Source organism: Gorilla gorilla, chromosome 3, assembly GCF_029281585.2.
Source record: "Gorilla gorilla gorilla isolate KB3781 chromosome 3, NHGRI_mGorGor1-v2.1_pri, whole genome shotgun sequence".
In the NCBI taxonomy this organism is placed as follows: Eukaryota; Metazoa; Chordata; class Mammalia; order Primates; family Hominidae; genus Gorilla; species Gorilla gorilla.
In genome coordinates this window covers 17,791,141-17,814,900 of record NC_073227.2, presented here as the reverse complement: position 1 = coordinate 17,814,900, position 23,760 = coordinate 17,791,141, and the positions used below count along the sequence as shown (strand labels likewise).

General features: G+C 41.1%; 2 pseudogenes; one reads left to right on the top strand and one right to left on the bottom strand.

The window, feature by feature from the left end:
- Positions 1 to 12,130: 12,130 nt before the first annotated feature.
- LOC129533227 (small ribosomal subunit protein eS1-like) lies at positions 12,131 to 13,210 on the bottom strand (annotated as a pseudogene).
- Positions 13,211 to 22,160: 8,950 nt separating this feature from the next.
- Positions 22,161 to 23,150, top strand: LOC129533229 (small ribosomal subunit protein eS24-like; annotated as a pseudogene).
- Positions 23,151 to 23,760: the final 610 nt, after the last annotated feature.

Sequence of the window (23,760 nt, the reverse complement as noted above, 5' to 3'; positions counted from 1 at the left end):
AAATATGCATGCAACCAACTCAAGTGCATCCAGACACACATAGCAAATATTATTAACTCTACAGGGAGAGATAGAGTCCAATACAATGATAGTTGAGAACTTCAATATCCTACTATCAGCATTGGACTGTTCATCTAGACATAAAATCAACAAAGAAACATTAGATTTAAGCTGCACTTTAGACCAAATGGACCTAACAGATATTTTCAGAATATTTCATCCAGCAGCAGCAGAATATACAATCATCTCATCAACACATGGAATATTCTCCAGGATAGGCCATAGGTTAGGACACAGAACAAGGCTCAACAAAATTTTAAACATTAAAATCATACCAAGTATCTTCTCAGACCACAATGGAATAAAACTTGAAATCAATAACAAGAAGAAATTTGGAAACTGTATAAATACATGGACATTAAATGTGCTACTGAATGATCATTGGGTCAATGAAGAAATTAAGATGGAAATCAAAAAAATTTTTTAAACAGAAAATGGAAACACATCATGCAAAACCTATGGGATACGGCAAAAGCAGTACTAGGAGGAAGGTTTATAGCAATAAATGCCTACACCAAAAAAGTAGAAAGATCTCAAATAAACAACCTAATGATGCACCTCAAGGAACTCAAAAAGCAAGAGCAAACCAAACACACAATTAGTAGAAAGAAAAAAAAATAACAGCAGAACAAAATGCAACAGAGACAAAAAAGAAATGCAAAGATTCAACAAGATAAAAGTTGTTTTTTTGAAAAGTTAAACAAAATTGATAAACCACTAGTGAGGCTAACCAAAAAAAAAAAAAAAAAAAAAGAAAGAAAGAAAGAAAGGAGACCCAAATAAATACAATCAGAAATGAAAAAGGAGACATTACAACTGATACCAAAGAAATAAAAAGGATGATTAGAGGCCATTATGAACAACTATATCCTAACAAATTGGAAAACTTACAGGAAAGGGATAAATTCCCAGACATACACAGCCTACCAAGATTGAACTAGGAAGAAACAGAAAACCTGAACTGACTCAAAATGAATAGCAGGTTTGAATCAGTAACAAAAAGTCTCCCCAAAGAGAAAAGCCCTAGACTAGGCTTTTATGCTGATTTCTACCCAGTTTATAAAGAAAAACAAACACCAATTCTTCTCAAACTATTCCCAAAAATTGAAGAGGAGGGAATTCTTCCTAACTCATTGTATAAGGCCAGCATTACTCTGATATCCAATCAAGACAAGGACACAACAGAAAGAGAAAACTACAGGCCAATATTCCTAATGAACACAGATGGAAAAATTCTCAGCATAATACTATCAAGCCAAATCTAATGATGAATGAAAAAGATAATATACCATGATCAAGTGGGATTTATCCCAGGAATGCAAAGATGGCTCAACATACACAAAATCAATGCATGTGATACATCACATCAACAAGATGAAAGACAAAAACTATCTGATCATCTCAGCAGATGCAGAAAAATCACTCAGTAAAACTTACCATTCCTTCATGATGAAAACTCTCAACAAATTAGGCATAGAAGGAACACTTCAACATAAGAAAAGGCATATATGACTAATCTACAGCTAACAACCTACTCACTGGGAAAAATTGAAAAGCTTTTCCTCTAAGAACTGGAACAAGACAAGGATGCCCACTTTCACCACTCTTATTCAACAAAGTATGCAACATCCAAGCCAGAGTGATCAGACAAGATAAAGAAATAAAAGGCATCCAAACTAGACAAGAGGAAGTCAAATTGTCTCACTTTGCAGATGACATAATCTTATACTTGTAAACAGAAAAACCTAAAGACTCCACCAAAAAACTCTTTAAATGGATAAATTAGGCTGGACATGGTAGTTCATGCCTGTTATCCCAGCACTTTGGGAGGCTAAGGTGGGCGGATCACCTGAGGTTGGGAGTTTGAGACCAGCCTGGCCAACATGGTGAAATGCTGTCTCTATTAAAAATACAATTAACCAGGCATGGTGGTAGGTGTCTGTAATCCCAGTTACTTGGGAGGCTGAAGCAGGAGAATCACTTGAAACCCAGAGGCGGAGGTTGCAGTGAACCAAATTGCATCACTGCACTCCAGCCTGGGCAACAGAGCGAGACTCTATCTCAAAAAATAAAAAATAAAAAAAATTTAAAAAAACAGATGTATAATTCAGTAAAGCTTCAGGACACAAAATCAACATACAAAAATCGGTAATGTTTCTATATACCAGTAACAAACTAACTGAAAAAGAAACCAAGGAAGAAATTCTATTTACAATAGCTACAAAAATAAAATACCTAGGAATAAACTTAACCAAGGATGGGGGAAAAAAAAAAAAACTCTTCAATGAAAACCACAAAACACTGATAAAATAAATTGAGAAGACACAAAGAAATGGAAAAGCATCTCATGCTCGTGGGTTGGAATTACTAATAGCGTTAAAATGACCATACTACCCGAAGCAATCTAGAGATTCAGTATAATCCCTATCAATTATATTCTTCACAGAAACAGGGAAAAAAAAAAAAACCCTGAAATTCATATGGAACCACAGAAGACCCCAAATAGCCAAAGCAATACTGAGCAAAAAGAACAAAGCTAGAAGCCTCACACTACCTGATTTAAAAGTATACTGCAAAGCAGCTGGGCATGGTGGCTCACGCCTGTAATCCCAGCACTTGGGGAGGCCAACGCGGGTGGAACATGAGGTCAGGAGATCGAGACCATCCTGACTAACACAGTGAAACCCCGTCTCTATTAAAAAAAAAACAAAAAAGTTAGCCGAGGCTGAGGCAGGAGAATGGCGTGAACCCAGGAGGCAGAGCTTGCAATGAGCCGAGATTGCATTGCATCACTGCACTCCAGCCTGAGTGACAAGGCAAGACTCTGTCTCAAAAAAAAAAAAAAAAAAAAAAATATATATATATATATATATACATATACTGCAAAGCTATAGTAACCAAAACAGCGTGTATTGGTATTAAAACAGACACAGAAACAAAGGAAACAGACTAAAGAACCCAGAAATGAATCCACATATTTACAGCTGATTTTCAAGAAAGGTGTCAAGAACATACATTGAATAAAAGACACCCTCTTCATTAAATGATGCCAGGAAAACTATATATCCAAACAGAGAAGAATAAAACTAGACCCTTATCTCTCATCACTTACAAAAATAAACTCAAAATCGATTAAAGACTTAAATGTAACAGCCACAACTATAAAACTACTAGAAGTAAACACAGGAGAAACGCTTCAGAACAAAGATTGTATGGCTAACACTTAAAAAGTACAAGCAACAAAAACAGACAAATGGGATTATATTAAATACCTTCTGCATATCAAAGAAAACAATTAACAGAGAGAAAAGACAACACCCCTCCCTTACACCATATACAAAAATTAACTCAAGATGGCCTACAGACTTAAATGTAAAACCCATAACTATAAAAACCCTGGAAGACAACCTAGGCAATACCATCCGGTACATAGTGAAGGGCTAAGAGTTCATGGTGAAGATGCCAAAAGCATTTGCCACAAAAGCAAAAATTGACAAATGGGATCTAATTAAATGAAAGAGCTTCTGTACAGCAAAAGAAACTATCAAAAAATAAACAGACATTTCTCAAAAGAGGATATACAAATCACCAAGTTTATGAAAAAATATTCAACATCACTAATCATCACGGAAATGCAAATCAAAACCACAATGAGATATCATCTCACACTTGTTAGAATGGCTATTACTAAAAAGACAAAGCACAACAAATGCTGGCAAGCATGTGAAGAGAAGAAAATTATCGTATATTGTTGGTGGGAATGTAAATTAGTACAGCCATTATGAAAAAAAGTACAGAGATTTCTCAAAAAAATGAAGAACATCTACCATATGATCCAGCAATCCCACTCCTGGGTATATATCAAAAAAAAAAGGATATCAGTGTATCAACGGGATATCTGTACCCCCATATTTACTGCAGCACTATTTACAATAGCCAAGATATGGAATCAATCTAAGTATCAATCAATGGATGAATGGATAAAGAAAATGGGAATATACACACAATAGAATAGTATTCAGCCATAAAGAAGAATGAAATCCTGTCATTTTCAGCTAAATGGATGGAATTAAAGGTCATAAAGTTAGGTGAACTAGGCTATGCACAGAAAGAAAACTATTGCATGTTCTCACTTATATGAGCAGTTTATGCTCCTGGAAATCAAAGCGGGGGCTATGTTTCATGTCAGTAGGGTCAGGGATAGAGACCGCAGTTATGGACTTGTGTGCCCTGGAGCTATATAAAATTGATATCATAAAGAGTAGAATGCTAGTTACCAGAGGCTGGGAATAGGAGGCGTTTGAAAAGAAGTTGATTAATGGGTATAAAAATATATAATAGAAGGAATAAGATCTAGTGTTCATTATCACAGAAAGTGACTACAACAATTTGTTGTATATATATATTTTTAATTTCAATAGTTTTTAGGGAACAGGTGGTATTTTGTTACATGGATAAGTTCCTTAGTGGTGATCTCTGAAATTTTGGCGTACCCATCACCAAAGCAGTTTACCCAATGTATAGTCTTTTATCTCTCAACCCCTCCCACCTTCCCCCTGGGCCCCCAAAGTCCACTGTTTCATTCTTGTGCCTTTGCATCATCATAGCTTAGCTCCCACTTACGAGTGAGAACATGCAATGTTTGGTTTTCCATTCCTGAGTTACTTCATTTAGAATAATGGTCTCCAACTCCATCCAGGTTGCTATGAATGCCATTATTTCATTCCTTTTTAAGGCTAAGTAGTATTCTACGGTGCATATACATATATATAAACACATTTTCTTTATCCACTAATTGATTGATGGGCATTTGGGCTGATTCTATAGTTTTGCAACTGTGAATTTTGCTGCTGTAAACATGTGTGCAAAAGTATCTTTTTCATATAATGACTTCTTTTCCTCTGGGTAGATACCTAGCAGTGGGATTGCTGGATCAAATGGTAAATCTACTTTTAGTTCTTTAAGGAATCTCCATACTGCTTTCCATAGTGGTGGTACTAGCTTATATTCCCACCATCAGTGTAAAAGCGTTCTTTCACCACGTCCGTGCCAACATCAATTTTTGCTTTTTTTGTTTTTTTTTTTTGAGATGGAGTCTTGCTCTGTCACCCAGGCTGGAGTACAGTAGTGTGATATCAGCTCACTGCAACATCTGCCTCCCGGATTCAAGCAATTCTCCTGCCTCAGTCTCCTCAGTAGCTGGGATTACAGGCAACCGCCACCATGCCTGGCTAATTTTTGTATTTTCAGTACAGACTCGGTTTCACCATGTTGGTCAGGCTTGTCTCAAACTTCTGACCTCCTGATCCGCCCACCTCGGCCTCCCAAAGTGCTGGGACTACAGGCGTGAGCCACCGCATCCGGCCCTCTTTTTGTTTATTTTACACGTGGCATTGCATTGTGATTTTGATTTGCATTTCCCTGGTAATTAGTGATGTTGAGCATTTTTTCATATGTTTGTTGGCCATTTGTATATCTTCTTTTGAGAATTGTCTATTCATGTCCTTGGCACGCTTTTTGATGGGATTGTTTCTTTCTTGCTGATTAGAGTTCCCTGTAGATTCTGGACATTAGTCCTTTGTCAGATGCAGTTGGTGAAAATTTTCTCCCACTCTGTGGGTGATCTGCTTACTCTGCTGATTATTTCCTATGCTGTGCAGGAGGCTTTTAGTTTAATTAAGTCCCATCTATTAATCTTTGTTTCTATTGCATTTGCTTTTGGGTTCTTGGTCATGAAATGTTTGCCTAAGCAAATGTGTAGAAGCATTTTCCAATGTTATCTTCTAGAATGTTTATGGTTTCAGACCTTAGATTAAAGTCTTTGATCCATCTTATGTTGATTTCTGTATAAGGTGAGAAATGAGGATCCAGTTTTATTCTTTTACATGTGGCTTGCCAATTATTCCAGCACTATTTGTTGTATAGGGTGTACTATCCCTACTTGGTTTTTTTTACTTTGTCGAAGATCAGTCGGGTGTTAAGTATTTGGCTTTATTTCTTGTTTCTCTACTCTGTCCCATTGGTCATGTGCCTATTTTTATACCAGCACCATGCTGTTTTGGTGACTATAGCCTTGTAATATAGTTTGAAGTTGGGTAATGTGATGCCTCTAGATTGGTTCTTTTTGCTTAGTTTTGCTTTGGCTGTGCAGACTCTTTTTTAGATCCAATTGAATTTTGGCATTTTTTTTCCAGTTCTATAAAGAATGATGATGGTATATTGATAGGAATTGCATTGAATTTGTAGACTGCTTTTGGCAGTATGGCCATTTTCACAATATTGAGTCTACCCATCCAAGAGGATGAAATGTGTTTCCATTTGTTTGTGTCATCTATGATTTCTTTCAACAGGGTATTGTAGTTATCCTTGTAGGGGTCTTTCACCTCCTTGGTTAGGTATATTCCTAAGTATTTCATTTTTACAGCTATTATAAAAGGGTTTGATTTGATTCTCAGCCTGGTAGATGTTGGTGTATAGCACTGCTACTGATATGTGTACATAGATTTTGTATCCTGATAAATGGATTTATTGTATATTTCTAAATAGCAATAAGATTTGAAATATTCCCAACACAAAAAAATGATCAATGTTTGAGGTGATTAATATCTTAAAGACCCTGATTTGATCATTACACATTGCATGCATGTACCAGAATCTCACATGGACCCCACAAATGTGTACAATTATTCTCTATCAAAAACATATTTTTAAGAAACAGGCAGGAATACACTGTACCTCTTCCTTGCTGTCTCTGGATATTGTCACATGAGGACTTGACATGCGGATTGTGGCAGCCTCTGTGACCAAGAGCAGAAGACAATAGCAACATAGAAACCTCAAATGAAAAACCTAACATCTCAAGCTACTAATTTAGCCAACCTTGGCATCAGCTATCTCCGGTCTTAGTACATGAGGTGATAAGCCCCCACTGTTCAAGTTGGGTGGCCATCAATTGCTGCAGAATAGAAGTTAATGAGGCTTCTTCCTCCTGGAACCCCTACTAGACCCTGACATACCCATTCAGTCACAGGCAGAAAGGGAAGCAGAGGGTAAGAAGACCTGGCTGGCTGTGCCAGACGCACATCTTCCCTGTCCTGCTTAGAACACTCAAAGCTCAATTGGTTAAACAAAAAAAGGAAAAAGACAGTAAGGAGTATAACACTCTCCAGATGCAACTTAATCTAACACTCTATACTTTAAATTTTCTAAACATACATAGAAATCAGACCACACTTCTGCAGAATATTTTACTGGTAAAAAGAACAGCCCACATGAGGGAAAACTGATCTGGTGGAAAGACAACAAAAACAAAACATGGGAAATAGGTAAGGTGATAACATGGGGGAGAGGTTTTGCTCATGTTTCACCAGGAGAAAATCAGCTTCCTGCTTGGATACCCACTAGACATTTGAAGTTCTACAATGAACCCATCAGAGATGCAAATGAAAGTGCCTCCGCAGAGACAGAAAACCCACAATCGTGCATCATCGACTCGCAGGGTGAACAAAATGGTGATAGCAGAAGAACAGATGAAGTTACCATCCACCAAGAAAACAGCACATGTGGAGAGCCAGGGAGAAGAATAGAAAGAAAAAGAGACAGAGATCAGAGACAGACACAGAAAGTGAGATTGGGGAGAGAGAGAGTGTAAAAGAGAGAGAGAGACCATAAGAGAAGGGAGACAAAGAAATAAAAGGCGCGAGTCAGCAGGTGAGGAGAAAGACTGAAAACTATGAGAAACAGCAACTAAGACACAAAGGAGGTGGGAGACTGCCTGGGTGCCGCAGCACCCACACCGTCCTCTTGCCCCGTCACTTGGGTTAAAACCACCGGAAATTCCACTATTGCAAATTTTCTATTAATCCTTGTATGTCTGTCTTTTCTATTGTTAGTCTACAGGTGTATCCAGCAGCTCCAGAGAGACAGCGACCAGGGAGAGGGGGCCATGATGATGGTGGTGGTTTTGTCAAAACGAAAAGGGGGATATGTAGGGAAAAGAAAGAGAGATCAGACTGTTACTGTGTCTACATAGAAAGGGAAGACATAAGAGACTCCATTTTGAAAAAGACCTGTACTTTAAACAATTGCTTTGCTGAGATGTTGTTAATCTGTAGCTTTGCCCCAGCCACTTTGCCTCAACCACTTTGACCCAACCTGGAGATCAAAAAACTTGTGTTGTATGAAATCAAGGTTTAAGGGATGTAGGGCTGTGCAGGACGTACCTTGTTAACAAAATATTTGCAAGCAATATACTTGGTAAAAGTCATCACCATTCTCTTGTCTCAATAAACCAGGGGCACAATGCACTGTGGAAAGACACAGGGAGCCCTGCCCTTGAAAGCTGGGTATTGTCCAATGTTTCTCCCCATGTGATAGTCTGAAAAGTGGCCTCGTGGGATGAGAAAGACCTGACGGTCCCCCAGGCCGACACCCATAAAGGGTCTGTGCTGAGGTGGACTAGTCAAAGCGGAAAGCCTCTTGCAGTTGAGTTAGAGGAAGGCCACTGTCTCCTGCCTGCCCTGGGGAACTGAATGTCTCTGTATAAAACCCGATTGTACATTTGTTCAATTCTGAGATGGGGGAAAAACCGCCCTATGGTGAGAGGTGAGACATGTTTGCAGCAATGCTGCCTTGTTATTCTTTACTCCACTGAGATGTTTGGGTGGAGAGAAACATAAATCTGGCTTACGTGCATGTCCAGTCATAGTACCTTCCCTTGAACTTCATTGTCACACAGATTCTATTAGTCACATGTTTGTTGCTGACCTTCTCCTTATTATCACCCTGCCCTCCTACTACATTCCTTTTTGCTGAAATAATGAAGATAATAATCAATAAAAACTGAGGGAACTCAGAGACCGGTGCCAGTGCAGGTCCTTGGTATGCTGAGGGCCGGTCCCCTGGGCTCACTGTTGTTTCTCTATACTTTGTGTCTTATTGCTTTTTTGTCTCTCATCCCACCTGACTAGAAATACCCACAGGTGTGGAGGGGCAGGCCACCCTTTCATTATGAGATTACAGGCATGAATAACCCCACCTGGCCACCTAACTCACTCTTGAGAGGCCAAAAGTGATGCTGGAACTTTGTTCCTCTGTGGGTTAAAAAGGGAAAATTAGGGAGAACACAAGGCATGAGAGATGCAGCGATGGACATGTCTATATGGAGCTTCTGTCTGCATCCAGTAGAAAATGCATTTCTAGACACCAGGTTTAGGAGCGAAAACCTGGAGTCTTGTCTGTTAGCATTCTCCTTCCCCACAAATCAGAGAGGGAATACATTTTGCTCCAGCACACCCGCATGTATTAAATGTCACATTCCTATTTCTGTAACTTCACTTAAATCTGCTCTGAGTCCCTGGATGCCTGGCAGGTGGAGAATTCAGTCTTGTCGTTACCAGCATTGCTTTCCCTTCTCCATGGGCTTATGTAAGAATTCTGGACTTACACACCGTTGGAAAGCCAGGTAGGAACTACTTCCCCCGAACCCTCCATTCTTCCAGCTGCTCATGATCCATCAGCCTTTTTTGGGCCATCTGCTATAACAAGACCCTCCTCACAGCATCATTCCACTGACCCACAGGCTCAGCCCCAGGGACCCTCACTAGAACAGGTCTCCACTATGCATAGGAACTCACAAAAACCTTCTCTTCATCTTGGCTTCCTCTGATATCCAGCCATTCCCCCCTTCTCACCTTAAACACAGATGGCAGCTCCTTCCCTTTGTTCCAAACCTTGGGGATTGTCCAGCCAAATTCTCTTCAGACACCAAAGCTTCACCCGCCCTCTTCATGGAGATGATGCAAGGGCATCTGAGATCTTTGGAAGCCCAATTCTGGCCTCTCTTTGGGGTGGGCTGAGAGTGGGAACTAGACTCTCTTTTCCAAGTGCCATGTTTATCTTGTTCATCATTATATTATCTCCAATGCCTGCCACGTAGTAGGCACTACAGACTGACACATAGTAGGTGCTATTAGTGTCTGTATAATGGGACTCTTGAGGTTGAAGCTATTAGCAGAAACCTACCAAGCAAAAGGATGGAAAACCGACCACCAAAAAAAAAAAAAAAAGAAAAGAAAACAATCATGGCTTTGAGCTCTAAACACACAAGGCACCAGCCCAAGTTTGGGCAATTTTAATACAACAGCCATTTTGCCTCCAAACAAACTGGCACTGGAAACCTCCCTCTGCCTCTTAAAGAGAACCAGTTTCTCTTTCTCTAAGTGGGCAGCATTTCTCCCTGGTGACAGTACCCAGCCCACTGCCACCAGCAAAGGACTGCATCCAGGAGCCAAGAGCTTGATAGTTTAAAGAATATATTTTATAGGGAAAAATAAAGTAACATCCACATAAATCTGGAACTATCACCACTTTCCAGAGGCCGAATCCCATTTGTGGAGTCTCTTGCGTGTCAAGCACCTTGCAGTCAGCTCAACTACATACTTTTGGGATTCGTTGCAGAGAAGAGTGAAGGTTATCTGCAAAATAAAGGAACTAGGGCTCAGAATTCCCAGAGCAATCCATGACAGAGGAGGTGAGTAGAAAAGGGAAGGGTGAAGTCAAAGAGAGAATTCAATGAATTGGCCAACACCAAGCAAGGATCATGGGGCCCTCTCCATGGCCCCACATCTCAAATGAAGTCAATAAAACCCATCAATGCTTGGTGTAAGTGTTGTGTGCTCCCGGAAATGAAAGCAGGGGCCACGTTTCAGGTCAGCAGGGTCGGGGGTAGAGGCAAAGTTCATGGACTTGTGGGCCCTGGAGGATGGGATGATTCTGAGACATTGAATCCCTACACTGATCTCAGTAGAAATCTCAGGTAGGGCTTCAACATTCGTGGCCCAAGGACTCTGTGAGGCTGAGAGCAAAAGCCTTGGTGCATGTCCCGGCTCCATCAATCCCAACTGGGGCTTTGAACAAGTTATTTATTTTTTTAACTAAAGTTATTTTAATTGACAAATCATAATTGTACACATGTATGTGATGTTTTGATACGTGTATACAATGTGGGATGATTAGATCAAACTAATTAACATGTCCATCCACTAATTTACTGACAATTTTTATGATGAGACATTTGAAATGTAGCCTCTTAGTTATTTTGAAAGATACATTATTATTGAGTATAGTCACGCTGCTGTGCTATAGATTTCAAAGCATATAATCCAGCAACCCAACTTCTGGGTATAGACAAAAAAAAATCGAAATCAATATGTCGAAGGGATCCCTACATTCCTATGTTCACTGCAGCTCTATTCACAATACCCAAGATATAGAATCAACCTAAGTGTCCATCAGTGGATGAAAGGATAAAGAAAATGTACTATATACACACAACGGAATACTATTAACTCAAAAAAGAAAGAAATCCTGTCATTTTCAACAACATAGATGAACTAGAAAGACATTGTGTTAAGTGAACTAAGCCAGGCACAGAAAGACAAATACTGCATGATTTTACTTATATGTGGAATCTAAAGAAGTTGAACTCACAGAAATAGAGAGTAGGACAGTGGTTATCAGGGGCTGGGATGGAGGAAAGGTAGGGGATAGGAGACACTGCTCAAAGGGTACAAAGTTTCCAATAGGAAGAATAAGTTTTGAACAAGCTAAACTCCTCTGAAAGCTCAGTTCCTCATCTGTAGAGCGGGGACACATCATTAACCTTCTAAGGATGTTGCTGTGAGAGTAAGAGATGATGTTCAGCACAATACCTAATGCACAGTCAGGTCTCCTTAAGCTTGAACCTGCATCGCCATGACCTCTACATCTCAGGACAGAAAGGCTCACAGCCAGTGTCTCAGTTCCCAGTGAAAGTGGATCCCAGATCAGGCTGAACAGCAGGATCCCTAGGGGATACCCCACCCTACTGAGTCAGAATCACCGGAGGTAGAGCCTGGGTATGTATGTATGTGCGTGTGTGTGTGTGTATGTATGTATGCATGTATGCATGCACGTATGTATGTATGTATAAGAGACAGGGTCTTGCTCTGCAGTCCAGGCTGAAGTGCAGTGTCACAATCATAGTTCACTGCAGCCTCAAATTACTCCTGGCCTCAAGCTATCCTCCCACCTCAGCCTTCAGAGTAGCTGAGACTGCAGGCGCATGCCACCAAGCCCGTATACTTTTTTTTTCCTCTTTCTTTTTGGAGAGAGTCTCACTCTGTTGCCCAGGCTGGAGTGCAATAGTGCAATCTTGGCTCAGTGCAACCTTTGTCTCCTGGGTTCAAGTGATTCTCGTGCCTCAGCCTCCTGAGTAGCTAGGATTACAGGCATGTACCACCACACCAGGCTAATTTTGCTTTTTTCATTGTTGTTTCTTGTTTTTCACAAATAGGACTTCTTATTTGCCACTGTTTTAAGTCTGAACTTTAAACAGATTCTTGGACTGGTGGTTCATACCCATCAGCTCATTCAACTTTAGCGTGTGTCTCGTCCCTAGTGGGTTTTCCAGAACTACTACCGTCAGCACGAAGCTCCATGCCTTTCAAACCCAGGGTTCTCCAGCATTTTTACTTTTCTAATGAAGACATCACGGAGAGGATAAATTGGCAAGCCTTTTCTACATCTTTTCCAATTTTGTCTGGAATCAATTTATTGACCACTTCTTTCAAGTCATTTGTCTGCACCTCTCAGGTCATGATTTCCATCATCTTCTTCTGGATTTGGCAGACTGTTGGTGCTGAGCGTAAGAGATCTTCAGTATCAGATTGTTGTGTTTTTTAGTAAAACCAACACAAAACAGAAGAAAGAAGTCACCGTCGGTAGACTTGACATCAACATGAGCTTCAATCATTGTTGAACATTTTTCAAACTTGGAACACATTTTGTCACAGTTAAGACCCATGCCACAGAAGTTAGTCAGGCAGTTTTTGCCCTGAACATCTTCAGTAATCAGCCTGAATTTTCTAAATGCAACTTCATCATTCTGCAAATCAGCAAGACTCATTTCAAACACAAGACCCTTGAGACCATCGGATGCAATTTGGTTTCCTTGGGGTCCTGGTGACCAAGTCTTTCCAATATTTCTTATACTGAACATAGCAGGTGCTTTCACATCACACTGATCTTTCTTAGAGAATGGACCAACTACTTTCTTCTTAACTCTCTTTTTGCCACCTTTCATAAGGCACTTGTTCTTAACAACCGCCATGGTGCTGCTCAGAGTACCAAAAGGCTAAATTTTATATTTTTGGTAGAGAAGGGGTTTCACCATATTGGCCAAGCTGGTCTTGAACTGATGTCAGGTGATCTGTCCGCCTTAGCCTCCCAAAGTGCTGGGATTACAGGTGTGAGCCACCGCACCCAGCTGATATTTATTTTTTCTTTTTTTGTACAGACAGGGTCTTGCCATGTTACCAAGGCTGGCCTGGAACTCCTGGCCTCAAGCAATCCTCCCACCACAGCCTCCCAAAGCACTGGGATTTCAGGTGTGAGCCACCGTGCCCAGCCTGGAATCTATTTTTAAAGCCAGTCAGGTGTTGAATAAAATTGCAACTTGGGCTGTTTTTTCTTTGCATTTTTTAATTTCAATGGTTTTTAATATGTTCAGAGATATACGCAAACATTACCAGTCAATTTCAGAACATTTCATGACCTTAAAAAGAAACCTCATACCCTTTAGCTAACACCCCCTATCCTCCCATGCCCCTACCAGCCCTCAGCAACCACTAATCGACTTCCTATTTCTATAGATTTCCATCTGAATGAAATCATGTAGAATGTGACCTTTCATCTGTTTTGAAGGTTCATCCACGCCGTAGCGTATGTACTTTCCCCCCTTTTGTGATCAAATAATATTCCACCATGTGGGTAGACAACAATCGGTGTATCTCTTCATCTGGTGATGGGCATTTGGATTAATTCCCTCTGTGGGTTATTAGGAGTGATGCTATTGTAATTATTCAAGTACAAATTTTTGTGTGGACCTGTGCTTTCATTTTTGAATTTGAAAATATGGCACATCTCCAAGGAAGACATACAAGTGGCCAATAAGCACATGAAAAGATGCTCAATGAAATTCATCATCAGGGAAACAGAAATCAAAACCACAACGTGATACCACTTCATAGCCATAAGGATGGCTAGAATCGAAGATACAGAAAATTGGCCTGGTGTGGTGGCTAATACCTGTAATCCCAGCACTTTGGGAGACCGAGGCAGGTGGATCACCTGAGGCCAAGAGTTTGAGACCAGCCTGGCCAACATGGTGAAACCCTGTCTCTACTAAAAAAATATAAAAATCAGCCAAGCATGGTGGCAGGTGACTATAATACCAGCTTCTCGGGAGGCTGAGGCAGGAAAGTAACTTGAATCTGGGAGGCAGAGGTTGCAGTGAGCTGAGATTGTGCCACTGCACTCCTGCCTGGGCGACAGAGCAAGACTTTGTCTCAACAACAACAACAAAAATACAGAAAATAACAAGTGCTGGTGAGGATGCAGAGAAATTAGAACCTTCATACACTGCTGGTGGGAATTAAAATGGTGTAGCCACTGTGAGAAACTGTTTAACAACTTCCCAAACAATTCTACATAGAGTTATCAAATGACCCAGCAATTGTACTCCTAGGTATAGGCCCAACTTGGGCTCTTTTAATCTATGGAAAATGAAGTATGGGTACTTGGCAAGAACAAAGAGGGAGAGAGGCAGAAATGGTGCCATGAGGGCACATTGATTGGTCTCCAGTACACAGGGCTTCTACTGCAAATGGTCTCTAAATGACTTCATCAGTTGCTCATAAAAAAAAAATCACCCTCTGCTCCAATCGTGGAGGAAGAAGTATGGATTGGACCTGGTGAGCCACGGTAAGACCGACTGCTAAAGTTTATGAATGATGAGGGGATTTGCTCGTATAATCTTGACTGTACCAGATTTTTTATTTTATCCACTGTCTTTGAAAACCTAACTCTTGACTAAGAACTGACTTTCCTGTACTTGTTGTTGACTCTAAGTAAATTTCCAATTCCACATAGTCCAAAGATGATGTGTTGAGAAATCTCTCAAAGGAAAAATGCTAAGAATACAGGTAGAGTTATGCGACAAATTTTGCAGAATTAACACAAATTGTACTTGTAGGTAAGAAGCACAAAACATTTTCATGAGTAAAGAAAAAAGTGCGCTTCATTCTAGTAGAGGCTGCAGGATGAAGCCGATCGAGGTGCTTGCCCAGCCAGACCTTGGGCTCTTATCAAATTTGTGTTAGAGTGAACTCTGATGGAGTCTGTACTTCAGTCATCTTTTGTTTTGACATGGAATCTCGCTCTGTCTCCCAGGCTGGAATGCAGCGGGGTGATCTCAGCTCACTGCACCATCTGCCTCCTGGGTTCAAGCGATTCTCCTGCCTCAGCTTCCCAAGTAGCTGGGGCTACATGTGCGTGCCACTATGCCTGGCTAATTTTTATATTTTTAGTAGAGACGTTTCATCATGTTGGCCAGGCTGTGCTCAAACTCCTGACCTCAAGTTATCTGCCTGCCTTGGTCTCCCAAAGTGCTGGGATTACAGGCATGAGCCACCATGCTCGACCTCAGTCATCTTTTATCCTCCACGCCTGGCAAGTTCTAGACCCACTGCGGTTCCATACAAGTTTTTTGAATAAATAGGAGACAGATAGAAAGTGGGAACTCTGGAAGTAGAGAAGATTCCAGAAATTGTGCATATTTCCCAGAGACTGTGGCCAAATTCCTCAGTCCTGCCAGAGTTTCTCTATCTCAACTCAAACCTTACATGTGGGCCCAGACACAGTGGCTCACACCTGTAATCCCAACACTTTAGGAGGCTGAGGTGGGAAGATCACCAGAGGCCAGGAGTTTGAGACCAGCCTGGCCAACATGGTGAAACCCTGTCTCTACTAAAAATACAAAAATTAGCCAGGCATGGTGGTGTGCACCTGTAGTCCCAGCTTCTCGGGGGGTGAAGCACAAGCATTGCTTGAACCCAGGAGGTGGAGGTTGCAATAAGTCACGATTATGCCACTGTACTCTAGCCTGGGCAATAAAGCAAGACTGTCTCAAAAGAAAAAAATACCCTTATGTGTGGGCTTTGTTACAGAATTAATGTTTATATGGACAATATGTACATGGGTGTATGTTAAGAGCATGAGTCATCCACAAGATTTTAGCAAAGTCCATTTAGAAAGCTCAATGCTTTGGGCTTCCACTTGCTTTGCTGCCTCTGTCCTCCGAAGGTTTCATCCTTCCATGTAACCAGCAAATCCTTTATGCAGAGATATACACAACACACCCCTCTCCTTGGCTATGACACCTTGAAAGGGTCCTCTTGGTGGTCCCTGGTGCTCATTTCAGAGTAGTTCAAATTAAGGTGATCAGCTTTCATGCCAATCACTCTACAAATCCCTCCTATTATGACCAATTTTTCTAAATGCTTTATTGAATTATTAAAGAAATGTGCATATCGAAGAGGTCAACACAGTACTTTTCTTACAAACTGAACATACCGGCCAGGCGCAGTGGCTCATGCCTGTCATCCCAGCACTTTGGGAGGCTGAGGTGAGCAGATTGCTAGAGCCCAGGAGCTCGAGACCAGCCTGGGCAACATAGTGAGACCCCCCACTCTACAAAAAATAAATAAATACAAAAATTAGGCAGCAGTGGTGGCACATGCTTGTAGTTCCAGCTACTCGGGAGGGCTGAGGTAGGAGGACTGTTTGAGCCCAGGAGGCAGAGGCTGCAGTGAGCCATGACGGTGCCACTGTGCTCCAGCCTGGGTGACAGAGCAAGATCCTGCCTCAAAAAAATAATAATAATAATAAAAATCTCCATATTACCAACAACCAATTCAAGAAACAAAATATTACAGCCCCTTCCAGGGTATTCCTGGGGTCTCTTCCATCTCTACAAACCCCTGACTACAAACAGCCTCCACCTATTTCACCTGACACTGTACTTTATGAAAGCAGCAGTTCTCAGATGGGGACTATTCCGCCCCCTGGGGACATTAGGCAATATCTGGAGACACTGGGGGTTGTCTCTACTTGGGGGGAGTTGTGTCACTGCATCCAGTGAGTCCAGGGATCCAGGGATGCCACTCAACATCCTAAAATGCACAGGGAACCCCCACACATACAACAGAGAAATTGCTGAGCCAAAATGTCAGCAGCGTCACAGCTGACACCCTGACATACACAGAATCACAGAGTATCTGCTCTTTCGTGCTCAGGATCTCTTTCATTTTAATCATTTCATAGAAAACAGAAATGTCATTTGGAGGCAGGTAGAGTCCAAAACAAAGAAAATCCAGAGTTTTTTTTTTTTTTTTTTTTTTTTTTAAATCAGCCTGGTGCCTTCAGAGCTAGGATTTGGTTTCCATTCTTTCTGTCTCATTTTCAAGTGATTTTTCTTCAAATGGCATCTGCTGGGCTCAGGACCCGGAGATACCCACAAAGCTGAGATTGACATGGGAATTTTGTACACACCCACACAGGTATACACTGCCATTTACATGCAGACATCCACCTACAGATACACACATCCGGAGACAAAGACAGAAAGCAAACTCCACCATAAAAGCACGGTTCCCCGAACAGAAGAAACGCACCATTCACTCCAGAGAGGTACCTATTGGTTTAATTCAGCCTCTGATAGGCTGTTGCCAAGCCCCGTTCTGAAACTCTTCCCCTCTAGGAAAGAGAGATGGATTTTTTCTTTACTCAAGAATATAGATCTAAAAAAAAAAACACTTCTGCATCTCAAAGCAGGCTCTACCTCCTGAGCTACACATATTGATCAGCACTTTATTGTCAATTTTCTTTTATTTGAACTGGGTAAAAATATAATCTAACTATGTTCTTACTGACAATTGGGAATCAATTACACTAAATCCAATTCTCTGGGTTCTCATGATTAAGGTGTTTAAATTGGGCGACAACAAAGCAAAAGCATTGGTCGTGTTTTAATATAATTAGTACAGGATATATCTAAGGGGTTGAAGTATCACTGTAGCAAGAAGCTCATTCTGCAGTAAAAGGGGGATTCTGCCGCTAGGATTGAGTTAGTGTGGTTCATGGATGGACCGTTTTATCAATGTCTCTTCAAGAGTCGTTGGAATGTGGAATGGGAAAGACTGAAATAGTCCAAGTCTTGGCTAAGCTTCTATCAAGGGGTGTTAGGAGCTGATAAAATAACCTAGTCTTTACAGACATCCCACACTGTAGGTCTCTAAGCTACAGATTCTCAGATTTTTCTATTTTATGAACCAGTAAAAATATTTTTTTAATTTGAGAACCAACATAAGGTTGCTATTTTCTTTTTTTTGGTAAGAAGGAACTTTTTTAAACTACCAGTTTTGTACACACAGACACACACACACACAAACACAGACAAACACATACACACAGAAATTCCACCATGATTGGTCAGAATAGGTTAGGTTTTGCTGCAATGACAAACAACTCCTAAATCTTGGTAACTTCAAACATAAGAAATTGTTTTTCTCACTCATGCTACATCTGCAGGGAGGTATGGGGTGCTCTGTTTTCCATCAAACTTGCCCTAAGACTAAGGATAATGGGGGTTGCATTGCCTCGAGTATCACCAAGCATGGAACAGAGGGAGAAGAATGCTAGAGAGCCCTGTACTAAGAATTAAATGCTCCAGGCTAGAAGTCTCACACTGCACCTCTGCCCCCAGCCTGTTGGCCAGTACTTGCCACATCCCCTCCCTCACCACAGGGCAATGCATGAAGACAGGAGAATTGGATACATTACAAATTTCTACCCCATGGCATTTCATAAAAGAGAAAAAAATACAAATACAAAAATGTTTGAATAGAATACAATATATACATTTTTAGAATAAAGAACAGTCCTCCAAAAAGGACAGCTGGTGGTCTCTCACCAATGGGCACATTTCTGTGACATTTTCTCTGTTTTTCCATTTTATCCTTGACCTATGAATATTTTATACAGACGGTCCAAAGAACACCATTTGGGGACCACTGCTCTAATCAGGTGATGAAAACGGCCCCAAGAACAGAGCACAGTCTCTTTAGCAAAGACCCAGCAGGGCCAGGGTGACCATGTTCTCACCATCAATGTGCAGACATCCACCTGTAGCATCCTCACATCCCAACATCAAACAGTGGCTCTTTATAGCTTGATTCTAATACCCCTTGATCTTCATCATCACTGTAAAGCTCTCTGGCCCCAAGATCTAACATCGCCACTCTAGCTACATCCTGCAACTGTTCACCTCTCCTGTCTCCTCATCCCTCTAAACTTCTCTTCACAACCTCATGTTTCCTTCTTGCTTTACCTTCCTGCTCAGCCTGGACCTTACAATCACCTTCTTCTTGTAATGTGCTCCTGAACTCATTCTTCCCTGCCTTCAACCACACCCACCTGGAAAATCTCCATACCCCATTGATGACTTGCCATGCAACTGCCCAAGGGCTGCTGAATGATACTGGAAAGAATCACAACATGGATCTCGTAGTTCCGCTAAATAATCTCACCATCCAACTCTAGGATAGACTTCACTTCTGTTCAGCAATATTTTTAAGCATCACAAATGAATTCCAAACCATATTTGCTATAACAACTGACTTTAAACCTCTTCCGTATCTCAAAGCCCCACAAACCCATCCCTAGGGGTTTCAGAGCCCAGAGTTGAGTTCTCTCAACTCACTTCCATCTCACCCCTAGATCACTGTATCTTGACCCTCTTCCTCTGCCTTTCCCATCTTATAAGGAGAAGCATCCTTCTCCTTTCCCAAGCTACCTTCTCCACTTGTGCCTCATTTGAGACCTCCCTTTATCACCCGTTCCCTTGGAACTCCCATGACTCACCACCTTCATTTGTCATTTGACTCATAAATATTTTGCAGCATGTATGTGCCAGGCGTTTAACATATAATCACACTTAAGTCTCCACATGCTAACAAGAAAAACCTTGATCATCCCTGCTATGCCCTCAAGTCATTACCTTCCCCGCTCCTTTCCTGTGTTCCCAAACTTCGTTGATCCTCATCAATCCCTCTGATGCAGATGGCTCCGAAGTATGCATCCTATTAGGTTGGTGCAAAAGTAATTGCGGATTTTGCCATTAAAAGTAATGGCAAAAATAGCAATCATTTTTGTACCAGCCTGCTATCTTTTCTCCTTCTACCAAACTTTGTCCCTGAGCCATCTCATCACCTACAACTACCTCCTCCATGCAGTTGATTCCCAGATCCGTATTATTCTACTGAAAGCCCATTCCCCAACTTTCTCAGCTAGAATAACAGAAGCCCAATTAGAATTCATGTTACCAGTTTCCCACCACCACCACCACCACCACCACCACCACCACCGTCACCCTGCCATTGTTAGCAAAACCATCTCTTGAGTGGAGCTCAAAGATTTGTAATCTCCCACTCCCCAGAAAGATAACTTCAGACTCAGCCTAGAAGTAAAGAGCCTCCAGATATGGCCTCAACTACCCTCCAACCCGTGTCCCCAGTGCATCCCTTTGATGTCCCCTTCAGTGGAGTTAAAATTGTGTGAGTGTTTTTCTTTTCACATACTCCTGGTGTTCTTCCACAAATACAATTTTCACCTCTTGAATATTTTCAAGGATTCTCCATGCTACACACAGTGAAATCCAAACTCCCCATCAGCACCCCAGTCTTCCCAAACCCTCTTTGCACTTTTCTGCCTCCATGCTTTTCCTTGAGTCATCCTCTTCTCTAATATAACCTTGTGTATTACTCTAGGTTCTCCAGAGAAAGAGCAGAGAGATAGAGGTGGAGCTATACACATAGAGAGAGACAGATTGATTTGTTGTAAGCGATGGCTCACATGGTTATGGAGGCTAAGGAGTCCTGGAGTATGCAGCGAGCAAGCTGGGGACCCACAACAGCCAATGATATAGTTCCAACTCGAGTCCACATCTACACTCAGGAGAAGATTGATGTCCCAGCTCAAATATAATCAGGTAAAAAGAGCAAATTCTCTGTTACTCTACCTTTTTGTTTTGTTCAGGCCTTCAGTGGATTGGATGAGGCTCACCCACATTGGGGAGGACAATCTGCTTTATTCAGTCTAGCAATTAAATGTTATCATCATCCAGAATACCACAGAGACACACCCAGAATAATGTGTAGCCAAATATCTGGGCCCCCCACAACCCAGTCAAATTGACACATAACATTAACCATCATGACTTGCTTCTACTCTCTCCCCATTACTGCATGGCCAAATCCTTCCCTTATTTCAAGCCTTAGTTCAAATGTTACCTCTTAACTAAGCCTTCCCTGATAACCCCAAATATTAATAGAATTGGTTTCTCACTTCTCTGATGTCTCAAAATACGTTGTGTGTTTCTCTTTTACTGTATTTATTACAAACTCCCTTATAAATCAAGACAGTGATTCCCAGACAAATTATCAAAAGAGTATAAAAGAAGTCTTCTTTGAGTGTGAAATATCTCATGGAATATATAGCACATGGCCTCTTCATGAAGAAACTACTGGGAGAGAAGAAGACAAGCTGGAAGAGGACAGGGAAAGGGGGTTAGTACAAAGCACAATGAGGCTGGGCTCATACAGTGGCTCACACCTGTAATCCCAGCACTTTGGGAAGCCAAGGCCAGCGGATCATGAGGTCAGGAGATCGAGACCATCCTGGCTAACATGGTGAAACCCCGTCTCTACTAAAAATACAAAAAAGTTAGTCAGGCATGGAGGTGGGCAACTGTAGTCCCAGCTACTCAGGAGGCTGAGGCAGGAGAATGGTGTGAACCCGGGAGGCAGAGCTTGCAGTGGGCCGAGATCGCACCACTGCACTCAAGCCTGGGTGACAGAGCAAGACTCCATCTCAAAAAAAAAAAAAAAAAAAAAAAAAAAGAAAGCACAATGAAATGTCAGTGGATGGGTGCCTATAATTTCTAAGGGAAATAGAGTATAATCCAAGAATTTTATAGCCAGCTAAATTATTGCCCAATCAAAATAGGCAAAAGACACTATCACATGCTCAAGAACTTAAAGAATACAGTATTTCTGAGCTCTTTAAAAAAAAAAAGTCTTCATAATAAAATTTAGTCAGCCAAGAAATTAAAAAATAAGCAACTTGTGAATTGAATGACCATGACAAAAGGCTAGTGATGAGGGGTGAATCCATTTAAAAATAGGACTATGATTGCAGAACAGAAAGAAAAGGTGGTCAACCTCAACAACATAAAACAACCTAGAAAAAACTAGTTTCCAGAGGTAATGGAGGGACTGTAGGAAGTAGAAATGCTAATGCCCTTTATTAAGTCAATTAATCAGGTCTTAAATTGAAACGTGGTTTTAAATATATAACTTCTTGTTTATTTTCCTCCCTAACTACCTGAGGATCAACCACCATGATGAATGACACAGTAACTATCTGGACCAGGAAGTTCATGACCAATCGACCACTCCAGAGGAAATAAATGGTCACCAATGTCCTTCACCCCGGGAAGGCAACAAAATGTACAAGACCACAATGGATGTCATCTTCATATTAATAGCTGGACTCAGAACCCATTTTGGTGGTGGTTAAACAATGGGCTTTGGCATGCTATCTGGTTCTTTGAATTATGCAAAGAAAAATGAACTCAAACATAGACTTGCAAGATACGGCTGGCATGAGAAGAAGACGACCTCAAGAAAACAGCAAAGGAATGCAAGGGCAGAATGAAGTCAAGAGACTGCAAAGGCCAATGTCAGTGCTGGCAAAAAGCAAAAGGAATAAAGATTTTGCAATGACTTTATTTGCAGTGACTATACAAATTTTCATGAGATGATCAGTCAACTGTAAGGACTTCTACATATATATAAAACATTTTAATATTTTTCATCACCTTTGATTTCTTAGATGTTCTAGTAACCGATTTTCAGTGAGGAAAAACTACATTTATCTGAGTTGACCAGTTCCTTCAGTTTCACTTCCATTTCTTTTTCTTCTGATAAATTTACACAGCATTCAATTTGCTACTTCTTGTTTTTAAAATCTCATTTTGTGTGATCAGAAGTGTCTGTTCATGTCTCTAGCCATCTTTGTGCATAGCAAGGAATGCTGTTCACTTAATATTAGGAGGTTTATTTCTTGGGGTCATGAGATTTGGGTTGATTTCTCTCCCTTTTTGTACTTTTCTGTATTCATTAATTTTTTTGAGACAATGTCACCAATGTCCTTCATATTAATATTTGGACTCAGAACCCATTTTGGTGGTGGTTAAACAATCGTCACCCACATTGGAGTGTGGTGCTATGATCTCAGCTCACCAAACCTCCGCCTCCCAGGCTTAAGCGATTCTCCTGCCTCAGCCTCCCCTGTAGCTGGGATTACAGGCGCGCACCACTACCGCCTGGCTAATTTTTATGTTTTTAGTAGAGATGGGGTTTCACCTTGTTGGCCAGGCTGGTCTTCAACTCCTGACCTCAAATGATCCACCCGCCTTGGCCTCCCAAAGTGCTAGGATTACAGGCGTGAACCACCGTGCCCAGCCTTTTCTGTATTAAAATTTTTAAAACACAACATTTAAAATAATCAAGTCATTCTTTTTGAATCTACTTTTTATTATAGGTATCCGAATACTTGCCTATTCTCTCTTATGTGATGACAAACTTGTTGAAATGTCTTTTCATTTTGTGGCTCCAGCCCCAGGGATTCTGATTCTGATTCTAAAGGGCCTGCATGCAGAGCGAGCAAGCCGCCTGGATGATTCTCTTACAGGTGTTTTAA